This window comes from Pinus tabuliformis, chromosome 1_1 (assembly GCF_031772625.1).
Source record: "Pinus tabuliformis cultivar Carrire ecotype Pingquan chromosome 1_1, CPIR1, whole genome shotgun sequence".
In the NCBI taxonomy this organism is placed as follows: Eukaryota; Viridiplantae; Streptophyta; class Pinopsida; order Pinales; family Pinaceae; genus Pinus; species Pinus tabuliformis.
Window position 1 is genome coordinate 612,507,656 of NC_142297.1, and position 13,730 is coordinate 612,521,385.

A 13,730-nucleotide genomic window follows, 5' to 3' on the forward strand; every position below is an offset into this window, starting at 1 on the left:
TGAACTGCTGCTGATTCATCATTTGCACTGAGGCTGCATCCTGTAACCATGGGTGTACATACTGGCTTTGACTCTTCCATGCCATACTTCTTCAAGATCTGCTTGAGGTATTTGGTTTGAGACAAGAAGATACCTCCTTCATTTTGTTGGATTTGCAATCCAAGAAAATATGTCAATTCTCCAAGAAGTGACATTTCGAATTCTTTCTGCATAACCAAGGCAAAGTTCTGACTCATAGTCTCTTCATTGCTGCCAAAAATAATATCATCTACATAAACAACAAGAATTAGCAATTTGTTATTTTCAACTTTTATATAGAGATTGCTATCTGCTGATCCTTTTGAAAAGCCTTGTTGGTGAAGATATTTGTCCAACCGATAGTACCAAGCCCTTGGAGCTTGTTTGAGTCCATAGAGTGCCTTTTTCAATCTGCATACAAGGTTTGGATCATTCCCAAGAATGAAACCATCTGGCTGCTCAATATATACTTCCTCTTCTAAGTCTCCATTCAGGAAGGCTGATTTCACGTCCATTTGAAATACCTTGAAGTTTTGAAAGCTTGAGAGAGCAAGGAACATTCGGATGGCCTCAAGTCTTGCCACAGGAGCAAAGGTCTCTTCAAAATCTATTCCTTCTTGCTGTGCATACCCTTTACAAACAAGTCTGGCCTTGTTTCTAATTACTTCTCCATTTTCATTTAATTTATTCTTGAAGACCCATTTTGTTCCTATTACATTCTTATCTTTTGGTCTAGGAACTAATTCCCAAGTGTTGTTCTTTTCGATTTGCTCAAGTTCTTCATCCATTGCTTTGACCCAACCTTCATCTTTGCATGCCTCTTTCACATTTTGTGGTTCAGTGGAGGAGAGTAATGCCAAGTAGCTTGAAGCTTCTGCAAGTGTCCTTCTTGTTTGTACTCCTGCTTCTTTCTGCCCCACAATCTGAGTTTCTGGATGATTCTTTTGAACATATCTGGATGGAGTCTTCTCTTCCGTTCTTGTCTGCTCCTCTGGTTCTTCTTGAGATTCTTCTTCTTCTTGAGGTTCTTCTTCTTCATTATTTCGCCTTTGAGAGTAACCTTCATCTTCTTCAATGTCTTCATGATGAACTTGCCTAGGAATATATCCCTTCTCATCAACCACTATATCAATACTGTCAACAATTCTGCCAAGTCTTTTATTGTAGCACTTGTATGCTTTGCTATGTGGAGAATAACCAAGAAGAATGCCCTCATCTGCTCTAGGTTCAAGTTTGCCAAGTTGCTCATCAGTATTCTTGATATAACATTTGCTCCCAAAGATTTTGAAGTGCTTCACGGAAGGAGTTTTACCACTCCAAAGCTCATGAGGTGTTTGAGTGCTGTTTACTCGGACATTTGTTTTGTTAAGAATAATAACAGCAGCATGTGCAGCTTCACCCCAGAAGGTTGCAGGAGTACCTGATTCATCGAGCATAACACGAGCCATTTGTTGGATAGTTCTGTTCATTCTTTCCACAACCCCATTTTGCTGAGGAGTTCTAGCTGTAGAGAATTCTCTTCTTATCCCATGTTCATCGCAGAAATCGAAAAATTCATTTGATGTGAACTCCCCACCTCTGTCAGATCTGAGGCACTTAATTTTGTGTCCTGATTCATTTTCAGCCAATGCTTTGAAGGATTTGAATTTTTCGAATGCTTCATCTTTGTGCTTCATAAGCCCTAACCAAACAAACCTTGAGAAATCATCAATGAATAATATCAGATATTCTTCTCCTCGAGGTGTCCTTTTCCTAAATGGACCACATACATCTGTATGGACTAGCTCAAGAGGCAAGCTAGTTGATCCTTCCTTCTCTGGAAAGTTAGTTCTGGTTTGCTTTCCAAACTGACAAGATTTGCATATGGTGTTGTCTGGAATTTTGATATCTGGAAGATCGCGAACTGCCTGATATTTGCATGCTTTCCTTATTTGTGAGAAACTTAGATGTCCCAACCTTCGATGCCATAACCAGTGCTCTTCATCCTTGCTAAGATAGCATTGTTGTTGTCCTTCTTCAAATATGTACAGATTATTTGGAGTTCTTTTGCCCTTGAGAACTGTTTTTCCTGTATCAAGATCACGAACAAGACATCCATTCGATCTAAAAATAACCTCGGTTTTTTGATCACACATCTGGCTGACACTTAGAAGATTATGCTTCAATCCATCAACATATAAAACATTTCCAGCCTTGACCTTTTCTTTCAAAGGAGCAATACCTTTTCCTTTTATAGTTGCAGGAGTATCATTTCCAAAAGAAACTTTCTTTCCCTTTTCTAAAGTAGAATAAGATTCAAGTTTTTCTTTATCACCTGTCATATGTTTCGAACATCCACTGTCAATGTACCATAGATTTTCCTGTCCTTCTGCATAAAATGCTATCCCACATCTTTCTGTTTGAGGTTCCTTTATTCTCCATGTTTTGGTGCTCGTGGCTTGTTCCTTTTTCTCCTGAAACCTGCTCCTGCATTTAGAGTCTTTATGACCAAAATTATTGCAAATAGAACATTCAACTTCATTTTCAAGAACCGAAAAGTTGTTATAGGTCCTTTTTGTAATCCCTGTCATACTTCTTTGTTTTTGAGCTTCCCTAGTCATGATTGTTTTATATGCAACACATTGAGCTGCTCTGTGACCAAAGTTGTGGCAAGAAAAGCATTGTCCATTGAAGAAGCTTCTGCGGTTATTGAATCTACCAGCCAACTGATTGTAATTTCTATTTTCATCTATTCTTGAGCCAAACTGAGAAGATTTTACCTGTGGTTGGTTGTAGCTTTTGTTCATCCTTAAGGAGGATTGTCCCTGATAGTTTCTGTTTGTAATTCGTCCCTGCTTTACCTGATTATCTTCATTGTTCTTCCGCTCATTTCTTCTTGCTGCATCAAGATAACTTTTTGAGGTGGATGCTTGAGAGGTTTCTCCATTATAGCCCAAACCTGTCTTGTTTAGAGGAGACCGCTGCACACTGATAATCTCATCCAAAGTTTCAGATCCTTTGACAAATTTAAGATTAATAGCTTTTGTTTTCTCAATTTCTTTTCTGAGACCAACAATTTCACCTTCTAGTTTTTCAAGATGTTTTTCCTTTTCATCAATTTGAAATTGCAAAGTATCAATGATCACATTCTTTTCTTCTATGCCTCTCTTGAGTCTAGTGATTTCATTATAGAGATTATCCACATCTACAGCATCCTCATAATCATCATCTTCAAATGCCATTAACAGCTTATATTTATTACCTTGTTCATCTTCATCACTGTTTGATAAGCCATCACTATCTTCATGGGTGTAGTAGCTTTTCTTATTTGCACTTTGTTTCTTGTTCCATCTAGCAGGTTCTTTTCCTTTATCCTTATAAGGACATTTTGCAGCATAATGACCTACTCTCCCACAAGCAAAGCATTTGAAAGGTAGCTTACCTCTGAACCTTCCAGAACCCCTTTGAAGATTTCTGACAAAATTTGATTCTTCTTCCTCTTCTTCTGGAACATGGCTTGCTTCATAGTAATCTTCTTTTCCTGATGCCTTAAAAGCAGCTTCCCTTCTGTCAGATGGACCTCCCTTTCTCATTTCATAAGCGGTTAGAATTCCATGTAGCTGAGACATAGTGAGAACACGGAGATTTTCTTTTTCTTCTATTGCAGATACTTTAGATTCAAACTTGGGGGATAATGATCTTAGAATCTTTTGAACTACTATAGTTTCTCTTATTTCTTCACCCAAATTTTTCATACAATTAACAATCTCATCTACCCGAAGAAAATAATTAGCCACACTTTCATCATTATACATCTTGAGAGTCTCATATTGAATCCTGAGAGTTTGAAGTTTAGCTTGCTTTACCTGTTCATCTCCTTCATAGCTAGTGATCATTTTGTCCCATATTTCTTTTGCTGATTTGAAGTGCATGACCTTCATGAATTCTGTTTGAGATATACTTCCTAATAGAGTACTGACTGCTTTTGCATTTGTTTCATACTTCTTTTTCTCAGCTGGATCTGTAGGAGTAGCTGAAGGAAAAGCATAGCCTGTTTCTACAATGTTCCAAACTTCTGTACCAAGAGATTGAAGATATGCAGTAACTCTTACCTTCCAATAATTGAAATTTGTCCCATCAAAAATCGGTGGCCTGATTGATGCTTCTTTCTCGTAGCTGCTCATGATGAATGATCTACCTTCAAGCGATCAAGCTTCTCTGAAGGACCTGCTCTGATACCAATTGTTGGAAATAATACTGAGAGGGGGGGGGTGAATCAGTATTATCAGATCAATCAAACTTTTCAATGCTCAGAAACATATACGCTACTTCAGTTAGGTGAACCAGCGTGTACACGCTACTGTGATTAAGTAAAACAGCGTATAAGAAGAAAACTCATAATTTAGTTAGCTTATTCTTCAGTTAAGTTCATCAGGACATTATTCACCACATTAACAGTAAGCAGGTGCAGTATAACAGAACAGATCAAAAACCACACACATGAACACCAAGATATAAGGTGGAAACCCAATGTGGGTGAAAACCACCTGCTGCAAGTTGTCTCTATCTTTCTTTAATAAGAAACTTCAGTTTACAATATTTTGTACTGGTGCAGCCTTGTACCAGTACGCAGGCTACAACCTGCAGAAGGCTACAACCTTCTCTCGTTCTCCAAACTTCCTTGGAAGGGAGCTCCAACCCCCTTTGCTCTTGTACTAGCCAAGATACTAGTACGTAGGTGCTGGCCTACAATCTTCTTTCTTTCAGGTACCACCTTTCATACATTTTCAGACTGGATATTCCTGAAGCACATCATTCAATCTGTAGAACCCAATTCATTCAACTTTCATAACAGATCCATGAAGCATAAAACAACCAATACTAGAATTATCAAACTTTGAATCACTGAACCACTGAACCCTGTCAATCACCAGATACCAGAACCCAGAGCAGTCTACAGAACTCTGCAATAACAGTCAGATCCAACTGCAAACCCAAAAATCAAGCTTTAAGAGATATACGCTACTTCAATGAGCGAAACCCGCGTGTACACGCGTTTTTACTTAAGCCAACCTGCGTACAGATCTAAAAATAGATTCTCTCAACTTGCAGCTGTACCAGACATCAGTTAGATCCATAACATAATATTGCGACAGTATGCAGATCTAGAAATACGCATAATCAACCATATCATAATAGAGCATTTCAAACCATTAGATCCCGATTTGTCCTTAGATCTAGTCTTCCATCCGCCGATGTGATTTCTCCTTAGCTCATATCAAGCAACCCGAACCCTGCATATCAGATCTCTTTCTCTCTTAGATATTCAAGCCTTGTCGAAAGATGATATTGCCTAATGATCTTCTTCTCCTTATATAGCCTTAGGCCTTGCTCAATACCAAGAGCCAAAACCATAGTAACACAATACCATCAACTTTAAAACTAGGGATCGACACGCCCGTCGAGACATAATGGTCCGAAATCATAGGCACAACTTCCAAGGACTAACCACCATGGACCAAAGGAACCTTTCCACATACACGCGCTTTTTCTGAATCGAACTAGCGTGTACACGCGACTTGGGCTTAACGAAACGGCGTGTATGAACTTCCTTGGCATGCTGTACTGAGATCTGTCTTCTGATTAAGTTGCCATCACCTGTACCAACCTCTGAGTGAGTTGCCATCAAGGACAACACTTGAATCATAATGCCAACACCACTTGGTATCAAAGTGTTGTCCAGTTGAATGCACAGTAAAGTTTTGTGTATTTACAGTCTTGGGTATTAACATTTGTTGTCCAATTGAATTTTCTATCCAGTCATATCAGAATTATATTTTTTCCCATTAAGAGTAAAATTTTGCAGCGAAATTTTTTGTTACAGTATGCATTCAATCATATCCATGGTGGGAATAGTTCTCATTGGCAAGGAGAACTATCCTGAGTGGTCCCGCATGATAAAATACACCCTCATTTTCAATGGGTTGTGGAAAGGAGTGTGCATTGGAGATGGAGACAAAGAACCAGAACAGCCTACCTCAGACAAAGAGCTCACCATTTGGGAAAATAAGAACAGCAAAACTTATGCATTAATCACAACATCTGTAAATGAAGAGGTGAGTCGCCATATTTTGCCATTTTCAACTGCTTTTGAAGACTTTCAAAAGCTAAAAGAACTCTATGATTCACATTCTGCACTTGAAGTTGTTCAACTCATGATTAAACTCTTCACTCTTGAATTACAAAATAATGATCCTCTTGCTCTTGCATCCGAAGTAAAATGTATAATGCATGATATCAAATCCACTAAGGTTGAATTGGATATTCCTCTTATCGCTTTTCTCAAGGCACTTTATCCTACTTACTCCAATTATCTTGAGTCATTGCAAGCAAATGGAAATCTCAAAGATATAACCTTTGACTCTCTTATGAAAAAATTTGTTGAAAGAGAGAAAGATTTTGGAAAGAAGACAACCCCTGAATCTTCTGAAGAGGCTGTGTGCCTTGTTCATAAAGAAAGGAATCTAGCTCAAGATTCTTCAAGAGGAAGAGGTGGTCGAAGAGGAAGAGGAAGATATTTCAGAGGAAGGGGGGGCAAACACTCTCAAGGAGAAAAGGTAGATTTGCATTGCATACGCTGCAAAAGAAATGGATCACATGATGCCTCTACATGCAAGTTACCTTGGGACAAAATTGAACAGCAAAGAAACCAACAGAAAGATAAAACTAATGACACAGACAAAGGAAAAGCACCTGAATCCGCTCACCATGTTGTGGCACAATGTAATATTGGAGTAAATGAAGATTTATTTAATGCTTCACTTGCTTCTTGGAAAAATGATTAGTTGCTTGATTCAGGAGCAACTTGCCACATGAATCATAGAAAAGATTTTTTTGAAGAATTTACTGACAATGTTGATGGAGCAGTATACTTTGTAGACCAATAAAAAATCAAGCCATCAGGGCTTGGCACAATCAGGCTTAAATTGCCTGGTCTTCCAGACTTTCTTTTGCATCATGTTCTATATCTCCCACAACTCAAGAGAAACTTGTTGTCCTTGGTCCACATCCGCTAGCAAGGTCACTCCATTCATATGTTTGATGACAAGATTGAGGTGAGAAAAGCATTTGACCACTCAGTTTTCATGAGAGGAATAGAAGAAGAAAGGCTTCTCAAGCTGCAAGGTACCTCTGCTCGTGCACAACATTCCTCATATAGTTCTCATTATGAAGAAGGTACACTTCCATCAAGTTTATTATGGCATGCTAGATTTGGACATTTGAACTATGACAGCCTCCGCTTGTTGAATAAAAATGGTGTTGTTGGTTTGCCTACAATTACTAGGAAATTTAAGCAATGTGATGCTTGCATTCTAGGAAAGGATAGCAAACAGTGTTTTCATGATTCACATTCAAGAGCACATAGAAAACTTGAACTCATTCATTCACATTTATGTGGTCCAATGCATGTTCCTTCTGCAATTGGAAATAAACATATGATGACATTTATTGATGACTACACCAGAATGTGTTGGGTTTGTTTATTGAAGAACAAATCTGATGCTTTTCAAACATTCAAGAACTTTCATAAATGGATTGAAAATGATGCACAATCTCATATTGGGTCTATTGGCACTGATAATGGAAAAGAATACACATCAAATGAATTTGAAAACTATCTTTGCCAACATGGGATCAAACATCAAACAACTGTGCCTTATAATCCCCAACAGAATGGTGTCGATGAAAGAATGAATAGGACAATATTAAATATGGTACAATCCTTGCTATTCTTCAAAAATGTAAAGATAATTTTTTGGGTTGATGTTGTTCTATGTGCTGCATATATAAAGAATAGATGTCCATCTAATGCTATTAGAAACAAGACTCCATATGAAATGTGGTATGGGCACGTTCCTTCGGTAAAGCATCTCAGGGTCTTTGGTTCTACCTGTTATGCCTTGATACCAAAAGTACATAGAAACAAACTTGGTGCAAGAAGTCGTAAGTGTATCTTCCTGGGATATTCAAACACCTCCAAAGCATACCGTGTCTATGATGAAGTCAATAAAAAGTTTTTTGTATCTAGAGATGTAATTTTTCTTGAATCATCCAAAACTGACAATGTTGTTGAGCGGCAACTTGATCGCTTGGATAGATTCACAAATGCAAAATCATTTCAAGAATTTGATAATCAGATTCCACATCTTGAAGGGGGGATTCCTATACTAGATCAACATGTGGAATCTTCTTATGAAGAACACTCTCCCCTGCGTGAAACCCCAACAATGGATGGTGCTTTAAGTGATGTGATTGATAGAATTGGGAGACTCAATCTTGATTCAGTCTCAACTCAATCAACAAAGCAGCCTGGACCATCTGAGAAAGGTCCCCCAAAGTGGCTGACAAAGACACTTGAAAGTGTTCATCCTGATGAGGTTGGAAAGACAGGAACTAGAAATTCAAACCGGCAAAATGGAGGTGATGTAGATGACTCTAATTCACCTATTGATATGGATGTTTCTTATGATTGTGAATTGAACTTGTCTACAGATTTTGAACCAACTTCCTTTAAAGAAGATGCTTCTAATGATGAATGGAAAGAATCAATGCAAAAGGAGTATGATTCCTTCATAAAGAACGACACTTGGAAGCTGGTTGATCCTCCATTAGGAACCAAACCAATTGGCTGCAAGTGGGTCTACGAGAACAAGTATAACGCTGATGGCTCACTTGACAAGCATAAAGCCAGGCTTCTGGCAAAAGGTTTTGCACAAAAGGAAGGGGTCGATTATGAGGAGACTTTTGCCCCCACAACAAAATGGGCTACCATCTGGACACTCTTTGCCCTAGCAGCTCAGAACGGTTGGAAAGTCCATCAAATGGATGTAAAAACTACTTTCTTGAATGGAGATCTAAAAGAGAATGTTTTTATGTCCCAGCCTGAAGGATTTGCTATGAAAGGACATGAACATAAAGTATGCAACTTGTGAAGTCCTTGTATGGCCTCAAACAAGCACCACGAGCCTGGTATGAAAAACTAACTGAGCATCTTCTGAAACTCAATTTCAAACATTATGATCTTGATGATGCAACTTTATTTGTCAAGAAAGTTGGCAAAACAATTGTATATCTTGTGGTATATGTAGATGATCTTTTGATGACAGGGAACAATGAAAGCTACATTGCATCCATAAAGAAGGAATTGGGGAAAGTTTCGAAATGACTGATTTGGGCTATGTTCATTACTATCTTGGTATTGAAGTAACTCAACATCCAAAGTCCATATTTCTTTCTCAAAAGAAGTACATTGGAGATCTGTTGAACTGATTTGGCATGACAGAATGCAATCCTCTTACTACTCCAATGGAACAAAACTTAAAGCTCACATCTATTGAAGGAAAAGAATTTGATGATGCAACAAAGTATAGACCGCTTGTAGGAAGTCTCAACTACCTAACTACTACCAGACTAGGCATTTCATTTGTTGTTCGAATCCTCTCCAATTTTATGCAAACGCCTTGTGAGGGACATTGGTCTACTGCAAAAAGAGTTCTAAGGTACTTGAAAGGAACTCAAGACTTTGGAATCAAGTATACACAAGTGGATGACTTCAGTTTGATTGGATACTCTGATTCAGACTTCGATGGAGACAAAGAAACTGGGGCATCTACTTCAGGATATGCGATGAGTCTTGGATCAGGAGCTGTCTCCTGGAGATCACCCAAACAATCAGTTCTAGTAGATTCCACAACAGAAGCAGTTTACATGGCAGCAGCTGAAGCAATAAAAGAAATTGTGTGGCTTAGGAAAGTTCTTGAAGATTTGCAGGTAAAAAAAGTACAATCATCTCCACTCATGATTGACAATACGTCTACAATAAAGTTTGCCAAGAACCCAAATTTCCATGATCAAACGAAGCACATCAATACTAAATATCATCTTATTCAACATCATGTTGAGGCAAAAACAATCCATATTCGTCATTGTTCCACTAATGAGCAAATTGCAGACATCTTCACCAAAGAACTTGGAAGAGAAAAGCTTGAACGATTCAGAATGATGCTTGGACTCACCAACATCCCTTCAAATTAAGGGGGGAATGTTGACACCTAATCATCAGGATTGGGTGAATAAAAATAATCAATGTAAATAAATAATAAGAGATATGAACAGTAATCAGGAGATGAAGTAAACAATCTCCCTCATGTATATAATAAAGACCAACCTGAAGGAATAATATGAATTGATTTGTTTTGAGGAGTTATTACCTGGTCTGACAGTGCTCAATTGGTTCTAGAGGAGAGAACCAGAAGGATGCCAAAAGACTAAGCTCAAAGGAGAAAGCTTTGTGAGGTATCATGTAGCAGAGGAAGACTGTTACTGCAGAGGTTTGGTTGCAGCTCACAGAAGATCATGAAGGTAGTTCCACTGAGAAGTGCATAGAATTGCTAAGGACAAGGAGAAGCATATGACCAGGAGGTCATTAATTTGTGTGCCTCGGGAGTCTGATGCAGGAGTATCCGTCACTCTTCATTAAAGGAGGAATCCAAAGCGGAGCAAGAAGGAGGACATGGACCATCGAGCTAAACAGGGGACAATTTTCGTTTAAAACAAATAAAATGATGGAAGCAATAAGTCTCTAGAAGACTTTATTGAATGTAATCTGCCACATATGTATGCATGTAGAGAGAATTAGGGACAGCTGAGTGATTTGATCGGATCCTTTCAGTGATCCAATCCAATGTTCCTTATATATATATATATATATCATGAGACAATGATGGATAGAGAGCTGGAAGCCGAGTGAGCAAAATGTAATCAATAGGGAACTTATGCTTAAGGTTGAAATGCCTTAGAATGTAACTACGTTGTGTATAATATAAAAGTGCGTCTTCTGTGGATTTCCGCATGTCTGTGTATTATGTCTTTTCAGTTATGTTATGTATATATGAGTTAATGGCTTGAAATGTTGTGTGGTAAGCGTGTTGATCGACCATCGATAACTGTAGAATCGATGGCGATCCAAAGATGTCGAGTTAATTATGATATGGGCTTCGTAACAGAGCATGGTAGAGAACTGTGATTTAAACTTAAAATCCATTAGAGGCAAGCGAGATTAAGTTAAGGAGAAAACGGACTAGAATGCACAGGAGCCATTGAGTCTGGACGATCAACGGACCAGATCAAAGCAGAGGATAAAGCCTTTATGTCGCATCGGAGAAGTTGTGTGTTAGTGGACCGACTATGGATCAGTGTGATCGCCGATAGATATATATCGCATCGTAAAGGGTCATGAGTTATAAACCCTAGCCTTATGTATTTTGTGATTGCGATGATGCGATGTGATCTTGACTATCGAATCGAGAGTCAAGATCGATAGTCGCGATCTACTCGCTAGTCGCTAATCGCAGAGGCCAAGCGCGAAGGACAGTGGATGTGCCAAAATGCTGATATCGTTGTTAAATCGATGAAGCCAATCGGTGATCAGAGATCGGGCTGATTGGAGATTGGAGCAGCGCTGTGGAAACGCTGGAAGGTGTGGACCCAACGATTTTATGAATGCGGGTTTATAATTTTTGAGGTCCAGGGTATGTGTTCGAAGCAAGGTTTTCCCTTCAATCCTGTTTATTATGATATAATGAATGGTCCCGGTTTTTAAAAGGAGAACCTGATAAAGTGTTGTGGTCAGGTTTTTAAAGGCTTAAGGGCTCAAATACGCTTCTGATAGGTTTGTGGGCCATAACCCACAGGCCTCAAGATCGAATTTGTAAAAGAAATGAGAATTTGGCCTTACCCCAAAATCCTCCTTTCATCAGTTTGTGTTACACATGAGACCAAATTACACTAATACCGAATCTCATTTTTATGGTATCGGTATGGGACATACCTATGAGCATGAGGGGGATCGTAGAAACCATGGGCATGTACCACCACCTCCAAAATTCTTGCCACTACCATCTCAGAGCTTGGTATTACCTGGAGAGCTAGAGGAGTTGTCGCAGCTCGGTGGTGAAACGCGAGAGACTATTGCAGACAACATGCAGGGGTCATTGGCTAGTGCACATGTTTCATTACATGGAGAGATTATGATACTACCACTATTGTCTCATGACCCACCGATACCCTTATGTGATGATGCATTTCTCGCGAGTTTAACCTTTGATCATCTTTTAACACATACATGTATGTATCGTGATGCCACTCATGAGACTTGGAGGTTTCTTGGCCCATGTGACATAGACCAGGTACATATATATATATATATATATATATATATATATATATATATGAAACTTTTGACTCTTATTGTTAAATTATGCATAATTATTTATATTAAAGTTTCTAGTTTGTATTAGATTGCATAATTTATATAATAAGTTCATAATAACATGTAGACACGTCCTAGCTACATGGATGAGATTACGAGATCATCGGAGGGGGCAATTGATTAGCCAGAGCCTCCTCGACCAGAGCACATTTCCATGGATTCTCCTCCACCTCCACCTCCACCTTATACATTCACTAATGTGGAGGAGAGTGAGTATGTACAACCACATGGACCAACAGTTGAGGTAAACTTATTTATTCCTAAGATTTCAACATTTTTTTAAAGTTACATAAATATGCTAATTAATTTTTCGACTAATTATAATTTGTCATTGCCATTGTGTACGCATGCCCATATGCAGAGTGTCGTTGATGCCACTGTTATGTGGAGACACAGTTGAGGTAAACTTATTTATTCCTAAGATTTCAACATTTTTTTAAAGTTACATAAATATGCTAATTAATTTGTCGACTAATTATAATTTGTCATTGCCATTGTGTACGCATGCCCATATGCAGAGTGTCGTTGATGCCACTGTTATGTGGAGACATGAGCGGGATGTTGGGTTTAGAGGCATTGATGATGCAAGTCCATCGATGCAAGCCTTGATCATCGAGACATAGGCAAGAGAGCATGAAACCCATATTCATGATCAAACCCCCATCCTATCAGACTTGCATTTGGACTCTACTAAGATTAGTATATTCATGTATATATGTAATTAAAAATGTGGTTCAATATAATTTATTTCCATATTGTTTATTTTGTATAAATAATGATCTAATTAGTTTGAATTTGAATGTGTTATATTTTAGTACCAACATATGGACATTTATTTTGCGCGACTGAACTCACATAGGAGTTTTGCTGGTAGTTAGAGTGTCATAGTTTATATATTTTCAGGCTCATTTCATATGGCGTATTCACATGTGTGATACATACTTGTATATTTTCATACATGGATAATTTATGGATGTATATCATGGACATTATTTTAATTCATGGATGCTTATTATTTCATGTATTCACTATTATTGATACATGTATTCACTATTTCAGTTTATGGATTTGTATTAATCTTGTTTATGGATGCTCATTAATTTTTGAAGCTTAAATGGATTTGCTAAAATTATTTCGGTAATTTAATAATTTTTCTATATACTATAACTTTTATTAGTAAAATATATGTTCAATTTTGATTTCCAATTTCATAAGCTAAGAAAATAAGTACAATCTTAAAATTTATGATGCTAATCTCTTTGATACTTCAAATGAACTAAAATATATCATGTATCGATTTAATATTGAACATAGAAATAATTCCAATCATGCTTCATATTGACTTGTAGAAAGTGTCTTTTAGTGCAATCAACGTGTATGTTATTACAATTCAATTTTAAAA